At 37.0% G+C, this 26,660-nt stretch overlaps 1 long non-coding RNA gene across 1 annotated transcript in view; it reads right to left on the reverse strand.

Moving 5' to 3' along the window:
* Positions 1 to 2,341: 2,341 nt before the first annotated feature.
* Positions 2,342 to 26,660, reverse strand: part of LOC141493710 (uncharacterized) — a 31,441-nt gene continuing 7,122 nt past the window's right edge. The window contains exons 2-3 of the long non-coding RNA XR_012470302.1: positions 4,653 to 4,797; positions 2,342 to 2,853 (exon numbers count right to left, since the gene is read on the reverse strand). This is a non-coding gene — a long non-coding RNA (uncharacterized LOC141493710). The remainder of the gene's footprint in view (positions 2,854 to 4,652; positions 4,798 to 26,660) is intronic.

Here is a 26,660-nt window from a genome sequence, read left to right on the forward strand (position 1 = left end):
AAATTTCTAGGCATTTCTATCCCTAGAATTTCTCCCTCTTCATCTGTCCCCTGGTTCCATTAAGTCCCAGCTAAAATCTTACCTTTTATAAGAAGCATTTTCTGATCCTCCTTCAAGTTAGTGCCTTCCCTCTGAGGGGGGAATTTATCTGTTCATATCTTGTTATTCATAGTGGTTTCGGTGGTTTCAGTTCCCCCACTGGACTGTGAGCTCCTTTAGGGCAGGAACTATTTTTATTTTGTTTAGGTATTATCAGTAGTTAGCATAGTGCCTGTAATAATATTTGTTCAGATTTTTTTTCTGTATCTGACATATTGTGACCAATTTGGGGTTTCCTTGGCAAAGATACTGAAGTGACTTGTGATTTCCTTCTCCAGCTCATTTTAGAGATGAAGAAACTGAGGTAAACAGAGTTAAGTGACTCTGCCCAAGAGTTCACAAATCTAGTAAGGGTTTGAGACCGGATTTTAAATTCATTAAGATGAGTTTTTCTGATCCACCATATCAATAATAAATGGGTGTTGATTAATTCTTAGATGGAAAATTCCAACAGATAGTTAGAAAAGGAATAGATATTTCTAGTCAGAACTAGGATGAAAACTTTTGGAATCATCTGTACTGTTGAAAATAATTAAAGCTATAAGTAAAGCACAAAGATTGTCTTCATATCCTTGTAGAACATTGTGCTATGAACACTGAGCCTATCTAGTCTCATTTCATTTTACAGATGAGGATTGAGGCTCAGTGTGATTAAATCACTTTCCTAAGGGCATTCAGCTATGAAGTGGGAGAGTTGGGATTTGAACTGGAGACCTATGAATCCAAATTCATGTGCTTTGCAAAAGCCAAGTTCTTTGGCTAGGGAACAGAGGGAAAAAATGAAGGATACTGGCAAAGCTGTGTACAATTTGACTAATTAATTTAACCAAATTCTCAGAATAACAACAACCTTTACCTCAGGCTTTTATTTTTCTATCATAATATAATTTTTAGGAAGGTCTGGATATTGGGATTGAAAGAGAACAGATTTTCCCATAGTTTTAGAAATATGACTATGAATCATCAACAAACAGCCTCTCTTCTGCTTTCCTCACTAAATTCTATTAAAATGACTTTGCTTACCTTTTCTTCCATTGATATTTTATTGTCTTTTCACTATTTTATTTCCCATATCCTGAACTGTGTTCTTTAAGCTTTAAAAAAGAGCCTCCAGATCCTTTTTTTTGTAGGACATAAATCTTACCAAGTCACATCCCAATGAGAGAAATCTGGTTTGGATCAAAGTTACTAAATCATCAATATGGACCTTCCTCCAAGACTGGAACCAGCCCAAGAAGAAGTTATGATATATGTAAGAGACCAATCACCTTTAAATTCTCAATTCTTCCACATTCTTTCTCCACTCCTGTGCTGACAGAGGAATCAGTGACCAATGGTATGAATACTGAAAGATGTAAAGTTTAAATATAACTCTTACATCTCTGTTCCTAGAAAAGTTTGGCTAAGGATCTAAACTTTGGAAAGAGCCCTGGCTCTGGTATCTGAGGACCTGGTTTCAAATCTTTCCTGTCAATTCCTATTCAACCCTGGGCAAATCATTTATGTTCTCTTGGCATCTTTATCTGTAAAAAAAGAGAAGAAGGAGTTTTCTTGCCTCAGTTCTTTGGCTACTCTGTGGCTGGATTCAGCCTTGGGGGTCTTCTCCCCACTGAGACCATTCAGTCTTAAGTCTTTTATGGCTGTGTTTTTTTCCTGTTTAAGATGAATGAAGTCTCTTATTTTTGAGTTTTGAAAAATCAGAGGATTGAACTAAAGAAGTGAGGAATCCAGACTGGATTTTGCAGCCAACCTAGCACTAGTGTTTTGAGAACCTTGAGAATGATCTATTGGACTTGATCCAGAGAAGGTGAGATGAGGACTCAACCAACATGATTGTGACATCTTGGATGTGAACTTGGTAGACTCAGTGCTTTGTAGGAATTAAGCTTAATTTTGAGTGGATTTCTTGAGATTAATATCCTGTAAGGGAAGATTATTCCTGCTTGCTTTCCATGGTTTTTGGAGAAAAATAAAAGTAATTGTACATTTGTTTTTGCTATACCTTTGAAATAACTATTGAGAGAATGAGAAAGGGAGAGAGTGGTGGGTGGTGGATGGGTTGAGATCCAAACCCTCAGTTCTTAAATCTAAACTCCTCTATTCCTGAGGCCTCAACATCTACCTTAATGTAATCGCTTTCCTCTATAGTCAATACAGGGATTTTTCATCTGATTCCTTTATTTTTAACAGGAATTATCCTTAAGGGTTATTACAGGTGGGTAAGAGAGCCCTATCTTCAAGAGATCATATTTGTGAATAAAATATATGACCAGGGAACAGAAGAAGTAGTGAATGATATTGGGAAAGTATTTATCTGAGGAAACCTGGATGTTTTGGTGTTACCCATAGATCACACATTGCAGTTAGCAAAGCTGCTGTTTTATCTTCTGAAGCACATTCTCAAGTCACACTTATCAATCAGAGGCAGAAACTGAGACAATGATCTGGGTTGTTTATCAAGATCATGCTGTAGGAAAAGCCCATTTCCAACTTTTCCAGGCTCTTTTATTACCAATCAGCCTCATTCTTCTCTGGTCCTCCCAGTTGCTGTGAAGACTTTGCCACAGGCATCCCTGCCTCATTCTTGCTTTCATCTTGCAGTCCTGCCATTGGATTCCTGCTAAAACCTAGATTGATGAGACAGTTTGGTGCTGATATCTCAGAAACCCAACTGTTCTCTTGGGTCTTAGGCAGGGTAATACCAACGACATCCCCTGCTTCTGCACCCTTAATCGGCTGACTCATTTCCTCTGCCTGGACAGAAGAAAAAAAAAGACTGACTGGTCAAAATATTTTCTATTCTTACCAAATGTATCTGGCTCAACTCCCTGTTAAGATAGTTCTGACTGAGAACCCTATTTACTGACACTTTAAAAAAAAAGTCCTTTTCCATTTGATAAAAAAATCTTTGATCGCTGGCTTGTGGAGGAGCTCAGTTTTATTTCAGTGGACTTTTAAAATGCAAAACCTCACCTTAAAAGGAAAATTAGACTCATTTGTACAACACCCCCCCCACACACACACACACTTTCCCAGTATCCTTCACTTCTCCCTCTGTTCCCTGGCCAAAGAACTTGACTTTTGCAAATATAGCATCCTGAAGGTAAGCTTTTCTTGCCCACAGTCCTATAATGACCCCTGAGGATTGCCTGAAAACTGGAGACTATTTGGGCTGGTTTTTATTTCTTTGTATATATTTGCTTACTTAACATATTTCTGTTGTGGTGGTAAGGCAGTCGGAGAGCCAGAACATCCTTTTCCAGAAAGAAAACAGAATTTTGAAATCATTTGTCCAATTTTAGAAGCCTTTCAAGACCTTTTATACAGACTATCTCAGTGCTCAGCCCTGGGTTTATCAATGGCAATGTGGCTATATTTTTCTGCTAGATGATTCATCTGGGAGACAGTATGTTACAATGGAAAGGAAGCCAAACTAAGAATCTCAAAGTGTTGTTGTTCAGTTGTTTTTCAGGCTTGTCTAACTCTTTGTGACCCTTTTGGGGGGTTTTCTTGGCAAATATTTGGGAGTAGTTTACCATTTCATTTTGTAGCTCATTTTAGAGATGAGGAAACAGACAAACTGGTTTAAGGGACTTGCCCAAAGTCACCCATTTGGTGACTTTACCTGAGGCTGGATTTTGAACTCACTGACTCTGGGACTAGCACTCTATCAACATCACCACCAATCTGCCCAAGACCTACATTTACATCTTGGCTCTGTCATTTATTACCTATATAATCATGAATCTCTGGATTCATATGTGATTATGAATGGAGGCTACAAATCACCATTCTGAGAAGAGGCTGTATAGACTTCACAGATGGATGAAGGGGTAAATGCTACAAAAATAAATAGATGAGGAGAGACAGAGGGGGGCGGAGAGAGAGAGAGAGAGAGAGACAGACAGACAGACAAGCTGTGAGTAATGACTTGAAATTCCTTTACACACATAGATCTCTATGGTTTGGGCATCTAGGTGGTTCTGTGCCCAGAATTGATCTTGGAAGCCAAGAAGACCGGAACTCAAATTCTACCTTTAGATACTTACTAGCTGAATGGCACTAGACAAGTCACTTAGAAACTGAAACTCTCCCCATCTCAGTTTGTTCATCTATATAAATGGGAAAAATAATAGCACCTCCCATATATGTCATTATGAGGTTTTAATGTTTTGCTTTGCTGTACAAACCTTTAAACCCTATATAAGTGCTAGGGATTTCTTAAAGACTGGATGGGTGGCACAGTGGATAAAGAGCCAGGCCTAGAGTCAAGGACCTCTCTTCCTGAGTTCAAATCCAACCATGGACACTTATTAGCTGTAAGAACACTCAGTCTCAGTTCCTCATCTGTAAAATTGAAGAAGGAAGGAAATAGCAAACCACTCTAGTATCTTTGTCAAGAAAACATCAGCTGGATAGTAACAAAATTCATCTGGAACAACAAAAGGTCAAGAATATCAAGGGAAATGATAAAAAATGTAAAGGAAGGTGGCCCAGCTCTACCAGATCTAAAACTATACTGTAAAGCAGCATTCATCAAAAGTGCCTGGTACCAAGATATAGAGTAGTAGATCAGTGGATTAGGAGAGGTTCAAAAGAAACAGTTGTAAATGACGACAGTAATCTGTTGTTTGACAAACCCAAAGACATCGGCTTCTGGAATCAGAACTTATTATCTGACAAAAGTTGTTGGGAAATCTGGAAAACAGAATGACAAAAATCAGTCCTCGATCCACATCTCACCGCCTATACCAAAATAAGATCAAAATGGCTATGGGATTTAAAAATAAAGTACAACACCATAAACTAAATTAACAGAACAAGAAATATTCTATCTGTCAGATCTATGGAAAGGGGAGAAATTTATGACCAAGCTAAAAACATTATAAATTATATAAATTATAAATTATGACCAAACAAGAGTACATTATAAATTACAAAATGGATGATTTTGACTATAGTAAATTAAAAAGGGTTTGGACTAATACAACTAATGCTGCAAAAATTAGAAGGAAAACAGAAAACTGGGAAATGATTTTCACAACTAGGGGTTCTGATAAAGGTCTACTTTCTAAAATATACAGATAATTGCATCAAAAATTTATAAGGTTACTAGTCATTCCCAATTAATAAATGGTCGAAGGATATGAACAGACAGTTTTCAAATGAAGAAATTAAAGCCATATATATAGTCATAAAAATGCTTCAAATCATTACTGATTAGAGAAATGCAAAGTAAAACAACTATGAAGTATTACCTCATACCTATCAGATTGTCTAAGATGATAAAAAGGGAAAACAATCAATGTTGGAGTAGTTGTGGGAGGTTTGGGACATTGATGCTTTGCTGGTGTAATTGTGAACTAATTCAACCATTCTGGAGAGCAATATGGAACTATACCCAAAGAGAAATAAAACTGATCATACCCTTTGATCCAACAATTCCAATATCAGATCTATATTCAGAAGAAATTATAAAAAATGGGAAAAGTCCCATATGTTCCAAAATATTCATAGCAGCTTTTTTTTTGGAGTGGCAAAGAACTGGGGGGATGCCCATTAATTGAGGAATGGCTAAATAAAATATGGTACATGAATATTATGGAATACAATTGTTTTATAAGAAATCCTGAATGGTCAGACTCTAGTGAAGCATGGAATGAGTTATGGGATCTGATGTTGAATGAAGGGAGCAGAACCAAGAGAACAATGTAGACATCAACAACATTGTGAGATGATCAACCTTGATGGAAGCAGCTCCTCTCAGTAGTTCAGAGAGCTAGGACAACTCAGGGAAACCTTTTATGGACAATACTATCCATATCCAGAGGAAGAAAAACAAAATAAAACAACAACCCCTACAGAATCTGAATGAACACTACTTTCTAAAAATTTCTCTTATGTATTTCTTTCCTATCTCATGGAATCTTCCTTTTCCCTTAATCCTAATTTCTCATACCAAAAATGTATCTGTAAACATGTTTAACATAAATGTGTATGTACAATATTCACCTGACTGTCCTGAGGGGAGGGAGGGTGGAGAAAAATCATATAACTTAAAAATAAGCATATATATATGTGGATGAATGTTGAAAAACTTTCATAATATGTAATCGGAAAAATAAAATAAAATATAATTTAAAAAAAAGAAAGCCTCAGAAGGGGTCACAAAAAGTCAGACACGACTGAGGCAACTGAACAGCAAAAAACTATTCAATTTTAAGGTTTACAAAGGGCTTAAAATCTATTGCACTTGATTTTCAGCAAAATAGTAAAATACAAGTTTTATGACTACTGGCACATTTTGTCAATGTGGAAACTGCTTCAAAAAGATGACTTCCAAGTATCAGAACCAGGATTTGAATCCATTATTTTCTGACTTTGAACCCAATATTCTTTTGATTAAACTCTAATTATTGATTATTTCCTGTTTGGGAAGTAAAGAGGAGCCCTTTCTCCCCTCTTGTCCATAAAGGAGTTTTAAATTTTATTTTGTTCTCTCTCTCTCTCTCTCTCTCTCTCTCTCTGTATGTATGTCTGTATGTGTCTTCTCTATCTCTCCTCATCTTTTTATTTTTGTGGCATTGACCCCTTTGTCAGTCTGTGAAATCTATGGAGCCCCTTCTTAGAATGCTAGTTTAAAGCCTCCATTCATAGTTAACAGAAATGCTGCCTTTCAGTTAGAAGGTAATGAAAATAAAGCTGTAATTTTTTTCCCCTCATCCAAATTTATAGATGTTTGGACTGTGTCTGTAGACTACATGAACCTTAGGTGAATAACCCTTGAATTAGAAATGTAAGCACTGGTGTGCCTCTTTGAAGAGTTAAACAGTAGTTGGCACACAGTAGAAGCTTAATAAATGATTGTCGATTGATTGATTAGTGCTTAGGGAATGAACAGAAAGGAGTAAGATTCCAACATCACCACTGCCTCAAAACAAATTAAAAAATTAAAATCTGAATTTCTAAGAAATTTGGCTTCCAGAATTTCTTCATTTTCTTCTCAGTTGGCAAGCATTTATTAAACACCTTCTATTTGCTAAGCTATGTGCTGAGCAGTGGGAAAATAAAGAAAAACAGAGACAATCCCTGCATTCAAGGAACTCAACATGTAAAGAAGGAGACATTTGAAACAGCTATATTCCAATGAGACATATTCAGGATAAATTGGAGACTATCAAGAGAGGACAGGATCTAGCATCAAAGGGATCAAGAAAGAATTGTAGAGTGACATTTTAGCTAGAATTGAAAGTAAGCCAAGGAATCCATGAGGAAGAGATGTGGAGGCAGAGAAAATGCTCTGAGTTTCTCTGTCTCTGTTTCTCCTCATCCATTTCTTTTTGAACACAGTGGAAGTACCTCAAGGGAGGGAAAAGTGAAGAAACTGGGTCGAAGTCTAGGAGGGCTGGTTTGAACAGTGGGGAAGATGTTAGAAAATTGGAAAGTGAAAGGGAGGGTCAAGGTTAGAAAGGCTTTGAACTCCCTACAGACCATCATATAGCTTTGATCCTGGGGGCACTGGGCACTAGGACTCATATCTACACAGAGTACCCAATGGATAAATTGACAAATACTTAGTATATACTAGATAACTGGGAAGACTGAAGATTTCAAAAATTGGAACACTTCCTTCACTCGAGAAGCTTCTATTCTCTGGGGAGGCATTGTAGCATCTCTGACTGCAGGTCAACAGTTCCTAGGAGAGCTCTGAATTTTAATAGCAGAAGGGTACTGCACCTCTGGCAAAGCTAGTTTTTCCAATCTAATGCATATACCAAAGTGGATGGTATATGACCTAACAAAACTTTAATTCTTGGGTGAACTGAGAGGAAGGGGGTAGGATTGGGGGGCGGGGAGCGGGAAAGAAAGGACATAAGGTTATCAAAAAAGAAATAAGGAACACTGGGTGCTTTTTATTGTTCTCCAAACCTGGCCTGGGAGCTGCTAATGAGCCCTTGTTAAAAAAAAAAAAAAAGATTAAAGGGAAGCCAAAGATAGAGATCTTAACAAAAGATCTGTTAGTCAAGACATTTTGTATTTGATATTTTTAGGTTCCCCCTTGGCAGGAGACAAATTCCTCTCCTGTTTTTTTTCTTCCTCCTACCCTCCCTCTTGCTCTCATTTGTAAAGCAAAGGTTATCTCAGGGTTTTCCCCTCCGATTTAACTTGGCCAGAAGACCTTGGATCTATTTTGCCAATCCCCTTTTTTCCCTTTTCTCTTTAATTTTTTTAAACCACAGGTATGATAAGGGAAATTTCTTCCATATGTTATTGCTTCATTTGTGCTTACATCATTCAAATGTTACATTGAGAGACCATTTTGATGTCCAAGGTCCTTGAACTTTATCAATAACAATAATAACAATGATAATAACTCACATGCATGTAAGCTTTTAAGTTACACATGAGATTTGAATATATTTCAAATATATGGATAAGGATGTGTGTGTATTTCCCTTCTCAAGAACAGGAAGTTATGTTTTTGCCTTGAGTTAACGGAACTCTCCCACCAAATGACTTGGGCTCTGTTCAAAATTCCCAACACATGAATTCTGAGCATCCTCTAAAAAAGTAGTCTGTCCTTTCCTTTCACCACAGCGTTCCCATGGTAAACATATTAAAAGTAGAAATACCCCATGTGTGGGACAAAGAGTCTCTAAACCCTCCTTGCTTTTTTGAATGCATTCAGTAAGTTGAGAAAACATCTGGATGAGGTTGCTATTTTGTTTTTCTTGGGATTTTTTATGCATTCGTTAATACCTTTACAACTTGAAATAAATTAATGGCCTTTAAGCCCTTTACTCAAAAAAAAAAAAAAAGAAAAAAGGAAAGAAAAGAAAAAAAAGAAAGACTTCCAAGTTGACAGCCTAAATGATAAGTTGCAGCCTGATGTATTTTGAAATGGACCAAACATAAATCCGCCTTAAATAGGGAGTTTTAATTGGAAGCCACACTGACCCTTAACTCCAGTGGTGCTACCACACAGCTTGCCATAATGAAGACTGACAAATTGTCCTAGCTGGATGCAAGCTTTCAATTTACTTCACTAACGTCCTTGCCATACTAAGCATCAGGAATGGAATACACATTTCACAGCTGTTAGGAAGTCTATGGTGATCTACAGTACCATCTGCTGAACAATAATGGGTCCTTCCATTGTGGGAGCAGGTGCCTCCAAGAAGCTAGGGCAAGGGAGGGCTGCGAAAATTTCCTCTGGTGGCGGGAAGTTTACGCCTGCCTCCCGAACTACTCAGAATTTCCATTACCCTCATCTGAGATCACCTGTCTTGCTTCAAGGTCATGCTGGCCAGGGCTGAACGTATCTCCCAGGATCCCACTGAGTTTCTAGAAGGCTCTCTGGTTGGGAGGTTGCTATTTATCCGAGATTGAGACCCATCCAGGAAAGGAAGTTGTGAGGCCAAAATTAAAATAGCACATTTGTTCCTTGTGATTTGACTTTAGTTTCCCCTAAAGGCTCCTGAGCAAAGAAAGCCTTATTTTTTTTTCTTTTGAGAGATGGTGTGCACCATATGGATTCTTTTTTTTTTTTGTTTTACAAATAACGTTTGCCAAGAGCTCCTTGTGAGACACAGCACCTCATTTCCATGAGGATCCCTGGAGATAACAGGTACTTTCAAAGCTATTTGTATTTCTTTAGATAAATGTAAACATGCGGCATAAAACAAATCTACTTAACAAAAACTACTCTCATTTTTTAGGCAGAACAAGTTGTAATTACAGCAGGTCTGGACAATCACTATCATTTCATGTCCAAAGAGTACCACCAACTCTAGGCTAGATAAAAATAGCAAGATGATAACAGAATGAGGAAAGGTCCTTACCCCCAAAGAACTCTAAATAGGAGACACAAGGCTCCTGATTTGACTGAGTCTGCCAGGGAAGTGAGTGAAACAACCAGTCAATTCAGACAGTTACTTTGATTTCCCCCCCATTGAGCTGCCAGTTACTTTGACTGAATTGATTGACCAAATTGATTCATTATTTTGTCCTCTGAAAGGCACAAGAACTGTGAAGACAAGCAAAAGACATGAAGTGAGTAAGGAAGAATGGACCAATATTCTTGGAAAGAGAAGTGAATAACAAAGAAGTCACGTGAGCTTTTCTGTACTCCTACATCTTTGTTGTCCATCATGGTTGGGGGTGTCACACAGAAGAATGAGGTTCTCTAAGACTAACTGAAATCACACTGTGGTAGACAATGACAGAAGTATGGAGGGTTGGCTTTGGCTTTTTTTGGGGGGGGGGTTGTTGTTTTTTTTTTTAATTTCTATTTGAGTAACATTAAAGTTCTTCAAATCTTCTCCAGACTTCTTGGCTCTGCTTTACTAGGGTTGGCAGTCTGGGGATAACAGTCTCTCTCAAGACCTTTCCAGTGCTTTCTCATTGGCTCTCTAAAAAAACTGACTTGAGATTACAATTTAAATCTGAAGATTTATAGTCATACGGTTCTTGAAAGGCAGGATGGTTCAAATCCTGCCTCTGATATTCACTACCTGTGGGACCCTGAGTCAGTGGTTTGACTTTTCTGAGCATCATTTTCTTCATTTGTATAACATGGGTAATCAACCCTGAAGTAGTTACTTCACAGGGCTTTTGCAAGGTTCGAATGAGCATGCAGTCCATTAAGTATTACATTTGTGAAGTGCTATAGAACATTAAACACTACATAAATTTATGTTATTATTAAGAAAATGTCTCTTTAATTACTCAAGCAACCCAAAGTTGATGTCTTTTTTGTATCTATGCAGTACTCAAAACATACTCATGTTAACAGCAGATAGAGAATATCCCTGCTCTTTCCATAGCTTTCTGAAAGTTATTTTTAGAGGCGTGGTTTGGCATGAAAAGAATTGACTGCTCTTTGGAAGCCGTTGGGGGTGAGTTAATACTTGGATGATCTAATCCCATTTCCAAGGTCAGTCTGAAGGAAAGTTGGGAAGTGGTAAAGTTTATCTAAATTGTTCCTCTGTGCCTATATAAAGGAAACAAAAAGCCATTTATTATTTTTAACAAGTTTAAAAATATAATATATAAATGTAACTGACTTCAAGGAATATGTGTGGATCATTGCCCCAGGCTCTGAATTTATACAAGCTGGGTCCAGTTCTGAGGGCTATCCAAAACATTTCATTCTTTTCTTTGGTTTATTATATCGAGTTTATCTGGGAAAAATCTCTGGATATTGTTTGTGCCTATGTCTATATAGATCCCATACAAATTCTCTTTAATGCATACCCCAGACAGGACAGTCTTTATTTTACCACTTAGAAATGCAGAGAAAAAATAGAATGGCTCATAAGAGCCTTTCAACAGGCAAATAAAATGCATAAAGAGGTCAGAGCAACCCATAACAGATCAATACGATTCTTCTCCCTTTTCACATGGCAATAAAGTCTTCCAACATCATAGTGTTTTCCTTATTATCAATATCCCTGCCATTTCACTGAATCTTGTTTAGTTATTTTTTTCAGTCATGTCCAACTCTTCATGAACCTGTTCTGGCTTTACATGGCAAAGTTACTGCACTAGTTTGCCATTTCCTTCCCCAGCTCATTTGACAAATGAGGAAGCTGAGGCAAACAGGGTCCCATAGTAAATGTCTGAGGTTGGATTTGAACTCAGGAAGATGAGTCTTCCTTTCTTTAGGCCTAATACAATATACCTAGCTATTCCTTACCGAATCTTCTTTTCTATGTATTCTATGTAGAAACTTAGACTCAGATCACTACTCAATGGTTTGGAAGCCATAGACTGGAGATATAACTGGGGCTAATAGACAGCGAAGCTAATCCCATTGAACCAACACCATCCAAATAAGATAGAATAAAAGTGGAATGTCAAGCCCTTGCTCCTTCATCTAATTACTTAGTGTCTTACTGATTTTCCTTCTGTCTCTGGGGCCCAGATGGATGGTCTACTCAGGAAATAGAGAAGATCAGATCCTAATACTCTATAAATTTGAGTTATTCTCAAGACAATCCTGAAGCTGATGTTGACCAAAGAACTCTCTTTTTCCCCCCCATTCTCTAGGTAGAATGCCAGATTCTAGAACTCTCCTATGGGCCCTAAAGAGATAATCCTAAGGAACTATCACCATTTTGCCACTTGATTCGCATGTAGTTGAGAGATTATACCACACCTACCCAAGACTGGGGCAGGGAAACTCAACCTTACCCATGAACTCTCCTTTCAGGTCACAGGGGAGAAGCAATTCTGCTTCTGCAATATATTATTTCTCAGGTAGTCATTAATAACTCCTTGGGCAGGAATCTGACCACCTCCTCCATCTCAAGTATCTGGTCCACTCTTAGTTTTGCTCCACTTTTAGGTTGGAAAAAGAAGTCTGTAAACTCCCCTCTGGATGTTAGATACAAAGCTATGGCTCCTCCCTCAGAAATACAACCCAGAAGATTAACCAGGCCATTTTGAGATAAGCTCCATTAGTGAAGTTCATCTTCAGCAGGTGCCAAAGGTTAATTTCCTTCAGAAGACATAATTAAGCATTCTCTAAGTCTACCAATCTGATCAGTAAACTCTCTTGAATCATCTAGATTTATTTCTGATAAGCTGCCTGAAAATGGAATTCCTGAATTTTTCCACTGAATTTCAGTTAGAATTGGAAATGCATTCTTCTGGAAAACATTTTGACTTCAAAATGTCATCAAATTTCATTTAAGAATGCAAAAAATTTATTTTTTTATTGATGTTTTGCTTTTTTCCAAATACATGTTATGAAAGTTTTTTTTAACATTCATCCATATGTCTGCATATTTCTAAGTTACAAAATTTCCTTCCACTTTTCCTTCCCCCCCCCACCCTACCCCTGCCTCTCAGTGGTAAACAGTCAGGTTACTATTGTATGTATACATCTGTGTTAAACATCTTTACAAGTTAGCCATTTTTGGTATGAGGAATTAGGATTAAGGGAAAGAAATATATGAGATTTTTTTTTAAAAGTGAATTTAGTGTTCCTCAGATTCTGAAGGATTTTTGTTTTGTTTTTTCTTCCTCTGGATGGAGATAACATTGTCCATAGTCAGTCTAGTAGGGTTATCCTAGCTCTCTGAACTGCTGGGAGCAGCTGCATCCATCAGGGTTGATCATCTCACAATGTTGTTGTCAACATGTACATTGTTCTGTTGGTTCTGCTCCCTTTCTCAGCATCAGATCCTGTAATTCATTCCATGCTTCTCTAGAGTTTGACCATTTATGTGGTTTTTAAAATTTTTCTTTTATTTATTTAAGGCAACGGGGTTAAGTGATTTGCCCAAGGTCACACAGCTAGGCAATTATTAAGTGTCTGAGGTCAGATTTGAACTCACATCCTCCTAACTCCAGGGTTAGTGCTCTATTCACTGTGCTACCTAGCTGTCACTATTTTTTCTTATAGAACAATAATATTCCGTAGTATTCATGTACCATAACTTGTTTAACTATTCCTCAATTGATGGACATCCCCTCAATTTCCAGTTCTTTGCCTCTACAAAAAGAGCTGCTGAGAATATTTTGGAACATGTGGGATTTTCCCCATTTTTTAATGATTTCTTCTGGATATAGACTTAGAATTGGAATTGCTAGGTCAAAAGATATGAGCAGTTTTATTTCTCTTTGGAAGTAGTTCCATAATGCTCTCCAGAATGGTTGGATCTGTTTGCAACTCCACCAGCAATGCACCAATGCCCGAATCCTCCCACAGCCTCTCTAACATTGATTATTTTCCCTTTTTGTCATCTTAGCCAATCTGATAGGTGTGAGTTGATACCTCAAGGTGTTTTAATTTGCATTTCTCTAATCAATAATGATTTGAAGCATTTTTTCATATGATTAAGATAGCTTTAATTTCTTAATTTGAAAATTGTCCATATCCTTTCACCATTTATTAATTGGGTAATGATTTGTAACCTTATAAATTTTATGCAATTCTCTATATATTTCAGAAATGAGACCTTTATCAGAATTCCCAGGTATAAAGATTATTTCCTAGCTTTTTTGCTTTCCTTCTAATTTTTGCAGCATTGATTTTATTAGTGCAAACCTTTTTTAATTTAATATAGTCAAAATCATTCATTTTGCAGTTTATAATTTATTACTCTATTTCTCGTTTGGTCATAAATTTGTCCTCTTTCCATAGATTAGTTAGAGTATTTCTTGGTCTTAGTTTATCTTTGGTATCACCCTTTTTATCTAAATTCTGTACCCATTTTGACCTTATTTTGGTAAAGGAATGCAAAAAAAAATTAAAGGAAAAAAATGTACAATAATGACAAGGTTCAGAATAAGTTGTTTCTATGTTTGACACAAGTCACAGAAAAACAGTGGCAGGTTCAGGAGGTAGTAGGCTAAAAAGTCACTTTGCTTCTATAAATTTACTTCAGTTTAAAAATTTTTTTATCTTATTTTATTTTTTAAAAGGAGAACATACCCTTTTTTGGTTGTTTGATACTGGTGTTAGTACTTTTTATAAGCTGATGGTTTTTGGAGGTTAACAAGTTTGTTTTGAAGAGACTGACAAACAGTAATGATGAATAATATTCATTGAAGAAATTCAGGGATAATTGCATTAAAATATAAAACTTGGGAAGTAGATAAAATCCTGGTAAAATAAATACTTAGATAGTTCCAGACCAAAATTCCATAAATTAGAATTCCTACCTACTGAGTTTGAAAATAATGGCCACATAGGCCAAGAATTAGAAGATCAAAGAAATCACCTGAAGCCTGAAGTCTTAATTTTATAAAGAAACTGAATCCAAGGAGATTATGACTTATCCAGGGTCAAATGGGTAATATTGGAAGAGAGCTCTGAATTCACAGATTTGACCCTAGAACCAGCCTGTCTTCTCTTTCTTCAACTAAATGAGCCTATTTCCGTTGATCTTTTCCCAAGGAGCCCCATTCCCAACCTTGACTCATTTTTGTAATCATTCTTTCTGAACCCTTTTCAAATTTTCCATATTTTATTTTAGTCCCTGGGCCTGAAGCTAAATTCAGTGCTTCCATAAGAAGTCTACAAAAAGTTGAGCGTAAAGGAGGATTACTTTGTGGTTTTCACATGCCATAGACTGAGGCACTAATCCATAAAATATCCCCATAAAATGTTTTGCCTTCAATTACAAGACAAGAAGCTAAGGCATGGGCGGCAAGAGTGAAAGACTTGTCCTAACATCACAGAAAGCCCATGGTAAGGACAGCATCTTCCCTCCAAGGACATTTTTCAATTCACTCTAGCTCTTTGCCTCTACTCGTTTTCAGGAGGAACGCCACAGAAATCCTCTCTGTCAAATTAAAATGAGTAAGACGTTGGCTTTAGTTTTTATAAATACATAAATGGTGTTTGAATTTTAATACAGCTAGAGGGGGTCAGCCTTGGGCACTGAGTTATAAATGTAGAGATTAAAACCATGTGGAAGCAAAAATAAAGAACAAGAAGTTTGCAAATTGGAAGGGCTTGGTTCTCTCTTTTTTTTTTGGCATTGGTTGTTATCTTTTAATCTATGAATTCCAAACAGATAATTGTAGTACAACCCTAAAAAAACTCGAAGCTTAATGGTTCCTTAATCCTTTTTTTCCCCCCACTTTTAACAGAGGATTTCAATTAGGCCAGTTGAAGCAGTACAGAAAACAACCCAGGTTGCATAAGTCTAAAAATCTTCATCTTTTGATGACATACCTTCAAGACAAGCAAGACATGCAAGCAGCGTGCCTGATTTATTGTTGCCCACCCTAGTTCATAAAGCCAAGGAAGAGAAAGATGGCACCTTTTTACTTCATACTGAGGAACCTCATATCTGGCACACTCAAATACTACATGTCCATTGGTGGTTGATCGTTGCTTGTTTTTTCTTTTTAATGTAATTTAGAACTAACTTTGAAAACTTTATTTTAATTTATTTTTTATTTTTTGGCTTTTTGCAAGGCAATGGGGTTAAGTGACTTGCCCAAAGTCACACAGATAGGTAATTATTAAGTGTCTAGGGTCAGATTTGAACTCAGCTCCTAACTCCAAGGTTGCTACTCAATCCACTGTGCCACCTAGCTGCTCCTGATCATTGTTTGTGGATGACAAAGCTAGGTATAAGTATCATCCTCATGATCTCAAGAGATAGAGATTCCCCTTCCATGGAATTCATCAATTGGGGGTTGGAGGACTTGTCAAATATATTATGTTCAGGATTATTTTAGTGTGTAGACTAGAAAACCAGGAAAAAGTCCTTCCATTTTTAAAATTTTGTCATGATTTGAACTAGATCCGATTCATGGACACAGGGAATAGTGGCATCTAGTACATTTTCCTGCCAGCCTTGCAAAAGTGACTATGGATTCCTTCAGCAAATCCATGAAGACAAACCCTATTCTTTTCCAGTCTCTATTGACAAAGGAAATGGAGAGAAGAGGAAATAAGGAACCAGGTATCTGCAATAAAAACCAAATACCTAAACTGTTGTATGACCATTTTCAACAATGAGACAAGAAAATAGTGTCATTCTTTTCTTCCCTGAATTCTCTAAGTCATAATCTCAAGTTTCTACTTTACTTTTGCCATTGCGGAAACCCCACTTTTCATTTTGTTTCATGGGAATTCTACTTTCACAAAGACTATGCTCTGAAGGAGGATTTCCCTGTGAGATCTTTAAAAAAGTAGCATTTTCCCCCTCTTGAGATGTGAAATTTGTTTAGGGGGTTTCTGAAATCTGTCAGAGACACAGCAGTGGGACTTATAACATCCCCATTCTACACAGCAGGCAAGCAAATGGCTCCCATCTCAAGTATCTGAAACTTTCCTTAGAAGATAATCAGAGGCAGTTCCTTCATGGAGAGGCTTGTCCAGGAGAAATTGAAAGTGATTTAGGGGTCAGTTGAAAGGGTGAAAGTTCAATTCCCTTCCCACTGAGTCTTTTCCCTATTCTGTTGCATCTCTCAACAAGGGTGACATTTAACTGCCAGATTCTTGGTGATGGAGAAACCCGATCCCTATGTCAAGATATGGGCCATCAAGCCAGTGACCTCAAGGTGAAAGCCTCCTCGTTGTGTTACTATCCTCCTCGGTTCAACTGTCCCTTCAAAGCATCCTCTCTTCACTTTATATTTATATTCTCCTCTTCTCCATCCCACCATCTTCCAATATGCAGCTGACAGTGGCAATAAACATGGTCCTACTCAAGGATGAGACTGTGACAGGTTCAATAAGGAGAGGATTGATTTGCTGCTTTGGGGTTGAAGGCTCAGACTTTCATGAAACAAAAATATTATATTCAGAGTAATGATTTATAGCCTTAACTCCAGTTTGATCACCAGTCATAAATACTAGCAAATGGTACTTACAGCATTTCTAGAGGACATTAGTAAAATACTTGAGTTTATTTAAGATAATTACTGCATCAGTGTAAGTGTGAATAATATGTGAAGGACACTTTTTGCCCCTAAGAAGTCCTTGGAGGGGGTACTATTCCAGGATGATTTCCAAACTTTAAAATATTCAGGGGAATCTGCTGGCAAACTGCCCAGTGAGGGGAAAGTTTGATTCCTCTTGATAATCTAACAAAGATGTCAAATTATTTTGATACTATAAATCATTAGTGTCCCAATAGAATATGTTCTATTGCTTGTCTCATCTCTACAAAGTGCCAAAGCTAACGAGTCAATCTGATGTTCACCTGTTTATGTCAACTTTGGCCAAAATATTTAATTTGTTTGTGTCTCTATTTCTCTGTCTGATTTAGAAGGATACACTTCACCCTACTCCACAGTCAGCAGGGAGAAAAAAAGAGAGATTTTTGGTTTGGGTTCCAGGGTCTGATGTGTAATAGCTGTATGACATTTGTCTCTGGATATCATCTATTATCATTATCTATAAAATAAGGAGAGTTGATTTTCCAGCTCTCAATCTGAAGATCTTTTCCTTTCCTGACTTCATACCTGGTTTCCCACCCTAGATTTAGTTTTTCTCCAATTGGTCCTTGGACACTTCTCCAACAAAGTCCAGGATCCAACAAACAGTTCAACTGACACAAGTCTAAGTCAGTCCAGATCCCTGGTCTTTCATAGACCCATTCTCTACCACTAGGGATGAAAAGAAGTGTCTTATGAATAGAATGCTTCATTTATATTGCAAAAACATTGCAACCCCAAGAGAACTTTACACTCTCTCTACTTAGTGCTTAGCAAAGCCAGTTATTTAAAGCATGGCAAATTTATATATATATATATATATATATTTTTTTTTTTTTTTCTATGTTACTGATTTGATCCCAATGTGGAAAAAGAAAAGATTTCTCTAAGGGCTTCTACTGAGCCCTAGAACAGAAGATGTCATTTGAAATGCTATTGAAAGAAAGAGTCATGGCAGCCAGACAGAGAAAGAGATGTGTATATATTTCTGGGAGCTGCTTTACATTCATTATATACAGTATGCATCTACTTTCTCTTCCTTATCTTATTTTGAGAGACTTCCCAGAAGATAGAAACCAATTAACTCTTTATTTTGGCAGTGATCAGACTAGGTGTTCTTTTAATGGACATTATTCTTACTAAATTATAGATGAGCTTTATAGTAAGACAACTGCCATTATGTGAGTTATTTATTCATGGGATGTCGTCTGTAACATACCCACACTAGTTTTTGTTTTTTTTTCCTCTCTCTCAAAGTTTAGTATTGATCAATTGCTTTAATCAGTTGTATCAAGGGATGCTAAAAGATTCAGCAGCTGCAGCTTTGACTATCAGCATCTCTCTCTGGGTCTCTGCCAGGTTGTGAGTTAGCACCATGGATTCTGTGGATCCTTAGGTAACAGGAGCTCTAAGCTGGAGGTAGAAGGATCCTTGCATTAAGACTGGTGGCTACATTAACTCCCTATTCCTTCTCCTCCAGCACCCCCCCCCCAAAAAAAAGTAAAGCTTTATGTTCTAAGAAGACCTCTCCTCTGTTGGCCAAGACAGCTTTCATCCATTGGCTTTAGGTGAAGTGGAAGCTGGAAGGACTGTAACCACCCAGCTTCCTGCCCTCCCTAAATGATACCCACTTATCTTTTGTGACTTCACTTTCAAAGTGGAGAACAAACCCTCTGGCTCCACAGTAACACATGGTTTCAAATTTGGAAGACAATCAGCACTCTGTCTAAAGGCAATTAAAGATGATATAGTTGAGGCTCTATTTTTATTTATACTGTGTAATGAAGCTCCAAATTAAAAAAGTTATATCCTAATCTCCATTAATGTACAGAGTTGCAGTCTAGTGAGAGCAGTGGTCCATATTAGGTGACAAATTCATCATTTTTACTTTTTCTTTCAGTACCCAGATTCAGCATTTCCCAAGGATAAGTGCTGATGCAAATAGCAGGAGATCTACCCCCCTCTTTTCTTAGCTGGCTGTGGAAGTGGGCTTCATTTAAGCAATAAGAAATGACAGACCGTGCATTTGTGGGCAATTATGTCACACCTTAGGTGGTATTAGAAAGCATAAGGTCAAAGGCTGGGGGTTTTAACTTCCCAAGAATTGCAGTAATGACCCTGAAATGCACAGCTTGGATACCTCCTTACTATTGTGCAATGGAATACATTAAAACTGGGAAAACAAGGAACAAAGGCAGAACTGGGGATTGTTAACAGAGGGTAGGAAATCAGTGTCCACCAATCAGAGGGCTTTGTATTGTGATTCCTGAAGGCACTTCCAAATAGTTATCTTCTCACAGAGCCTGGCTGCTTTGTCTCAAACAATTGGAGTCTGATTGTCTATAAATAGCCCCTGACCAGTTTCCCTATATTTTTGAATGAACTTGGGCTGAGGAGGGAAGAAAAACATTTGTTTTTGTTTGGTGATGAAGAGCCTCACCAAGGCTGGCCTCGGGGCAGAGCATAGTCATTTATTCTATAGTGGGCCAAGGGTGGAGAAGAGTAGTGATCAGGGCAGTCAGACACCATTTAATAATGGTCAGTCTATTTAAAATAGAATATGTGCCCTAAATCGTTAGGGATCTGGGCACTGTCCTCTCATCTGCAAGCTGCCCCAGACCACATCATGCCCTATCTTTTGGTGATGATTTCTTCCTCACTTATTTTCAAAGAATCCCGATGAATCAAAGATTAGCCTTGATTATGCTGTTTTTATCCCCTGACTCCTGAGATGATTCTGTGGTCCTGATTTAAAAGATTATCCAGCTTTGTTTGCTTGATTGGTTGAAGAGGGAATGTTTAATATAGAGAAAATAAAATTTGGTGAGTGAGGGTGGGCGGGCAAGGGGATAGGGTAGCTATCTCTAAAACTTTGAAAGAGAAAAAGGATCGGATGTGTTCTATTTGACTCCAGAGGTGAGCACAATTGATAGTGTTCAAAAGGAAAATAGATTGTGTTGAGATATGACAAGGTAGACCTCTTTAGAGGTTTTGTCTCTCAACCCTGTTTGCCTCAGTATCTCTAAAATGAGAAGGAAATGGCAAACCACTTCAGTATCCTTGCAGAGAAAACCCCAAATGGGGTTCCGGAGAGTTGGGCATGACTAAAATGACTCAATAACAAGAAAGCAGAAGCTGGAGGACCATTTGTTAAGCATGTTGCAACAGGGATCTCTCTCTCAGAGAATGGATTAGATCAGAGATCTGCTAAATATCCTGTCTACACCTATGAAAATAGAACCTTCTTGTGATTAAGACTTTCACTTTTCCATTTGATTAACCGGGGCTTAGCAGAGTGCTTCATACTAGATAGTGTCTTTTTTTTTTCCTTTAGGATTTTGCAAGGCAAATGAGTTAAGTGGCTTGCCCAAGGCCACACAGCTAGGTAATTATTAAGCCTCTGAGGTCAAACTTGAACTCAGGTCCTCCTGACTCCAGGGTGGGTGCTGTATCCACTGCACCATCTAGCTACCCCTAGATAGTGTCCTAATAAATATATGTTTATTCATCCATTCAATCCTTTATTCCAACTCTGAAATTTCCCAATTTTTTCTCAAATGAATAATAATACTAATAAGGGACACCCACTACTTTGAAAGAGCTACTGAACTCCTAGCTGTCTTTCCTTTCTACCCACAGCTGAGATTATTTGTTGTTCTCTAATCATAGACTATTATATACTGTATACATCTTTTGCTCAATAGACAATGACCCACAATAACTCTAGTTTGATTCTGTGCTAGGAATATTGGAAATTCCCCCCATAATACTCCTTTCCATATGATCCCCAACTGCTTACTTCCATTTTCTTTCAAATTTCCCACATCCAGGTACAATCTCTGAATTCTGGAATTTTCTTCATTGAATAATATTCCTTCCTGATTCAGTCCTTCTGAGCACAGAAACCAGAAAAGAGTAATTGAGGCCCAAATATTAAAGTCACATTCTAATAATTCCTAATTTGACCTCAAATAGAGAGGTAGATTGAGAGTTCTGAAGACCAAAGTTCAAATCCTGCTAAGAGTCTAAATTTTTTCAGAATCCTAAATTCACCTCTAGAGCACAGATGTTCAAACTTTGAACTTTCCTGGGTCACATTATTTAACAAAAACTTGGAAAGGGCCACATATAGAATTTAATATTATTTATGATAACAACGTTACCCATATTAACAATGAGTACAATAATAAAATGTAATAATGTCACATGAACGGACTCTGAGGGACATATGCAGCCCATGGGTCATAGGTTCAACATACCTCTCTAGAGTCTCTTTTAGCTTGCTAAGACAAACACACACATACAAAACAAATGTTTACTTCCAAGTCCAAAGCAAGGGGCTATGACTTACAAGTGAGGAATCAAAAAAAAAAAAAGCAAAAAACAAAAAACCAAAGTCACAGGTAAAGTTCTGGTCAACAAAATATTTTTTTAAAAAAAGTCCTTCCCTCCTCGTCTTCCTTTTAAAAATAATAACAGCTCACTCCTGCAAAAGTAAACTCCAAAGGCTGAATTTCTACTAAATGCTAAAAGTTAAAGTTATTGATTTCCATAGAAGGGACTTAACTTTGATTAAAGTGTCTACCACAGATACAATGCCACCCTTTATATTTCTTTTGTCAAGAGGTATTAGTAGGCATGCCCTTTAGCTAGGTGAAGTTAAATTCATGTCTGTGATTAATAGACTTATCTGTACCATGTTGTAATGTTGGCTTGATTGGATTACACTGTCATAACTCTACCTTTTATCCACATCTTATGCAAGAAAAGCTTTTTGTCCCTCTCTCGTCTCCCTATCCAACCAACATTGCTTCTCATGTACTACTGGGAAAGAAGCATTTTAAAATACTAAGCAATATCATAGTGGAGCATCTCTCAGGCTTTTTTTTTTCCCCTCAAATAGCCTGTCAATCTGCCCTTAGTTTCCTAAGTACATTTGGGACTTCCTAAGGCAACTAAGGATCAAGGTTCACAGGCATAGTCCCAGTCCTTAGAAACTCTTTGAACTTTCACAGGCTTAAAATTGGTTTTATTCTGGGATATAGTTTCTATGACAAGATATTCCTGTTTTTCTCCCTGCTGTCACTTTTGAAAGGGCCCTAGAAGCAGCTGATGGACGTATGTAAACTTTATCTGGACCTTGGGCAGCAATCCAAGTAAAATTTAGGGGATCTTTTCTCAGTCTAGGGATGTCTAAGGTCTAAGACTGCTTTCTCTTCTGCTCTTTCTGAAGAACAAGTATTTCAATGCCTTCCAGTATGCCCTTCGATACTTCCATGGGGACATAGGAGAATAGAATAGAATATTTTGGATTTCCTTACAATTGTTTTTTTTTTAAAGACTCAGAAAAATTCAGAAGAACTTATATATAATGAATTAGTCCAAAATTAACAAAAGAATCAGAAAATTTCAGAGTTGAAGGGAACATTAGTGATTATCTGGTTATGAAGTTCTTAAACATTTTTTTTTAAAAAAAGAACCCTTTGGCAGTCTAGTGATGCCTATGGACCCCCTTGTCTTTAATAATGTTTTAGATGTTTAAAATATATGGAATTACAAAGGAAACAAATTACTTTGAAATAGTTATATTTTTAAGAAAAACAAGCTTATGCATCCCGATGTAAGAATCCTAATTAAGCCTGATTCTCTAATTTATAGAAGAAGCTAAGACTCTGAATTTTCCTAGGTTATAGAGATCATTAATGAAGTCAGGATTAGAACTCAAACATCTTGTATTCAAATTCTCTGTGACTTCCATCATGTTGTTCTTTAGTCGTTTTTCAGTCATGACATGTTTGACTCTTTCTGATCCAATTTGGGGTTTTCTTGGCAAAGATACTTGCCATCTCCTTTTCCAGCTCATTTTAAAGATGAAGAAACTGAGACAAATAGAATGAAGGTTCTTGCCCAGGGTCACCCAGCTAGGAAGTGAATGAGGTTTCATTTGAAATCAGGAATAGGAGTCTTCCTGATTCTAATGTCTATCCACTACTCCACCATACTAGATTGTCATAAGTATAACAACTGTATATTTTGAATTTAGAACTTCTGTCAAAAGCCATCTTTTAAGTGAAGTCTTCCCTGACCCTCCTCCCACCTGTTAGTTTCCTCCCCTCATAAATAAAATAAAAATAAAATTGTTTTGGAATTATTTTACATATTTTCCTTTATGTTCAGATTGCCTCCTTTGACACATTAGAAGGGTCTTATTTTTTGCTTTTATATCCTTATCACCTACCACAGTGCAAGGTGCAGAGTTAATAAATGCTTTTTAATCGATTGAAGTGTATACACAGTAACCCATCTTTGAAACGTATTATCTCATTATGTATATAGGGTAAGAACATGATATTTATAGCTTCACTGACTCATTTTCATATTCATGGCATTTTACCCCAAGTGTTCTCCAAACTGCCTTTGGTAGCTCATTTTTCGTCTTAGGATGATATTAAAATATTTTTCTTCTCCTGTTGGCTGAAGATTACTTGGGTAGGGCTTGTCTCTGACAACCCTCTTTCGTTATTATGGAAATTCAGTCAACTACCCGTATGTTTTGCAGTTGCTGACAAGCTGTATGTTATAAGTTGACCATGTCTTTGTAGTCCAAACATAAATGTGTTCTCATTAAACCCTTCCTGCATGCTAACCCTTGTCCATATATACTTTTTCATTTCATGTACAATTCACTCCAGTGCTCCAGCGGAGCTATGAGCTCATCAGAGTTGAGACTCCCACTATCACAGTCCATCTTGGGCAAGATGGGTCCATGTCCTCCCATAAACCAGGTCAAATATGATAAATTCATATACAGTCTTGTGAAGAACTATTCAATTAGAATTCTTCCTCATATTTGAGGTCCCACCCCTCCTCTCCCAGCTTATTACAATATTTGGTGCTAACATGTCATACACTAAGATTATTAAAGAAATATTTACTTTTCTTGTCAGATAAATATTAAAGTGAGTAGTATCCTAGAATAAGGGCAGTAGGTCAGAAGGTGGTAGAATTCATTCAATTCAACAATTTGCATAATAATATGAAGAATTGTGCCAAGGGTTGGGGAAATGAGACAAAATCATATATATGTATATATATATATATATTTTTTTTTTTTTTGTTCTATTGAGTATGAGTGGGTGATAGGGAAGGGCAGATTAGATAGATAAATGAATGTGAAGAATTTACAAAGTTACTTCAGACTTATTTAAGGGACAAAAAGGAGATCTAACAATTAGGAAGTTTTCATGTAGGAAGTGGTACTTGAGCTGCTTTTTGAAGGAAGTTGAAGGTTCTAAGGGGTAAAGGTGAGGGAGAACAGCATAGAAATGGGATGGAATGTTGGGTATGGGGACAGCCAGCAGATGGGAAAGACTGGAATGTGAGAAGTAAAGAAATAATGAAAATATTGAATATAAGGAGCTCCAGCTAACTTCATCCAATGAATGCAAATTTGTATTTACCTATCACTCCCATTATAATGCATGTCTATCAGTAAAATTCCTTGGCCAGAAATATAGGTCACATGCTTTCCTTGTAAAGTTCAACTTTTTCAATCATTTTATTTCTGTGGTTTACTTTCTTCTCTCTAGGATTGAGTACATAAGATTAAGTGATAGATTTAGAAATATAAAATAAGCTCTATATATCTTTTTGGGAAAATCATGTGCGTATGTGCATATAAATATATATTATACATACAAATGTAGAGTGATTTGAGAATTATACAGATTCACACATCCTAAACATTTTTATTTATTTTTTATTTTCTTTCCTAAATGTTTTTAATTGAAATACCAGTATATGATGACAGTCTAGAGTCTAACCTTTCTTTTTTCCTTCTTTAGTGGGGGTTTGTAGCTGTATCAGGCAGATCTGTTAGTACTCATAGTACATTATATTATTTATATTGGATGCTATAATTTATTATATATCATATATTTTATCATGTAATATTATGTCATATAAATTCCTCTGTCCAAAGATTTTATTAGTGTTAATATAACATGTTGATAATAGTTGAAAGGTAGCCAAAATGGGAAAGGAGAAGAAAAAACTCATGCTGTCTCCTAGTAACGATTCAGCAAATAGCTTCCAGGAACTGTATTAGACCCCCAAGTAAATTTGGCACAACTATTCTCCTTTGATAGGCAATCCCCAGTCTCTCCTTGTATTTCCAGTCCCTTTATAAAACATGTGTTTGGTGGGTACTGATGGGGGGAAAGGACCAGATTTATATTTCTCCACCTATTTTTAAAAAAAACAATTTAGAACTTACCTGGTTCACTGAAGTCTTCCTAGATTCATTCACTTAATCCTGATTCTCTCATTTGCTCTGTATCCCCTTAAGACTTATGCAGGCTCTAGACTTTGTATCACGTATTAGTAATTTATAAAAAATTGTAAGATGTGTGGCTCTCTGGTTCTCCAACTAGTTTACATTTGTAGATCATTTCCCCATTTGGACAGGGCTTGTAGCCTTTCTGGAAAGAGCATCTATGTTCATTTTCCATTAAAAGAATTCTGAACTTAATAAACATCAAATAAAATGAGTAATCACATATCTGCAGTAGAACCAAGAGAACTGCATTTGAAAATGTGAATTTTGTGTCGAGCTTGCTTTTCTTTTTAAGTATATAATAAAATCAAGTTATTTTACTTGTCTGGGATTCCTTCCTTATGGCCTTCAAAAATGGTATTAAGTTGCTGATCCTTGTCCTTGTGGCATGTATGTGGGGGAATGGATATGGTAAACATCCCCTCCAAATTTTCCTTCCATACAGTCTACCAATTAAACACTTATTTAAAATGGGGATAATACTATTTAGTTTTGGGGACTGTTGCTGGTTTTGTCCAAAGGATTGGCATGTGTAATAAAAGACTCTAAGAAGAGAATATCAGGTGGTTATGTAGAATGTGACTAGTGAAAACAAAAAAAAAAAAAGAGAGGGTATGCTATGGGAAAAGAACCCATCCTTTGAGGAAAATAATTCCTTGCCTCTTAAGGAAAGGAGGGAGAGGAGTTCTCCTTCTTCATCTCTCATTAGCTATGGTTTTACAGTGGATCTACTTGATCAAGAGAGAACCCTGCACCCCTCACGGGGAAGCCAGTGAAGAACCAAGGCAGGTTGGATCTTAGAGGAATGTAATCTTTT

Source organism: Macrotis lagotis, chromosome 7 (assembly GCF_037893015.1).
Source record: "Macrotis lagotis isolate mMagLag1 chromosome 7, bilby.v1.9.chrom.fasta, whole genome shotgun sequence".
NCBI lineage: Eukaryota > Metazoa > Chordata > Mammalia > Peramelemorphia > Peramelidae > Macrotis > Macrotis lagotis.